The sequence below is a fragment of the Priapulus caudatus genome, unplaced genomic scaffold, assembly GCF_000485595.1.
Source record: "Priapulus caudatus unplaced genomic scaffold, Priapulus_caudatus-5.0.1 Scaffold598, whole genome shotgun sequence".
Taxonomy (NCBI): domain Eukaryota; kingdom Metazoa; phylum Priapulida; class Priapulimorpha; order Priapulimorphida; family Priapulidae; genus Priapulus; species Priapulus caudatus.
The window spans coordinates 84,154-85,085 of record NW_014577659.1 but is presented as its reverse complement, the minus strand read 5'-3'; positions in this window follow the sequence as shown (position 1 = coordinate 85,085).

Below are 932 nucleotides of genomic sequence, written 5' to 3'. Positions count from 1 at the left end.
TTCTTATAGCCTCTTGAATTTTTTGACTTGCCCTTGTGTTTTTAATAAAGGTGGAAGGGATCGGGTGAAGGAATTATGGAAAATAAGGTAAAATACAGACAGTTTGAATTTTTTATTAGCAAAATTATTCAGCATGTGTTGGTTTAGTTTTGATATTGCCATACGCAATAATGATATACTTCAGTGCCCAGCAATGTATATTTCATGAAATCAAGCCTGGTACATGTATAACGACCCATGAGTCACACGACGAGAAGCAGAGAAAGCAATGTTTTTTACCAATTTCCTATACTAATAATAGTTATATTTTTAAATAGGTACAGCATATCACATTTCAAAGCAGCCAGTGAATTTTAACCTTGTCAGCTGGACACATAAATTGAGATGCCTCAAAATGATCTTCGCAAATTAGCAGATATTTGCATTGGCCCGTCAATGTTGGCTCTTCTTATGTTGCAGATCCACTTCCGAAGTCTATGTACATGATCATCTACATGTGTCATGTAATGATGTGGTGTATTATTTTGTTGGTTTAGTTTTGATATTGCCATACGCAATAATGATATACTTCAGTGCCCAGCAATGTATATTTCATGAAATCAAGCCTGGTACATGTATAACGACCCATGAGTCACACGACGAGAAGCAGAGAAAGCAATGTTTTTTACCAATTTCCTATACTAATAATAGTTATATTTTTAAATAGGTCCAGCATATCTCATCTCAAAGCAGCCAGTGAGTTTTACCCTTGTCAGCTGGACACATAAATTGAGGGGCCTCAAAATGATCTTCGCAAATTAGCAGATATTTGCATTGGCCCGTCAATGTTGGCTCTTCTTATGTTGCAGATCTGATCCACTTCCGAAGTCTATGTACATGATCATCAATGATCATATACATGTGTCATGTAATGATGTGGTGAATTATTTACA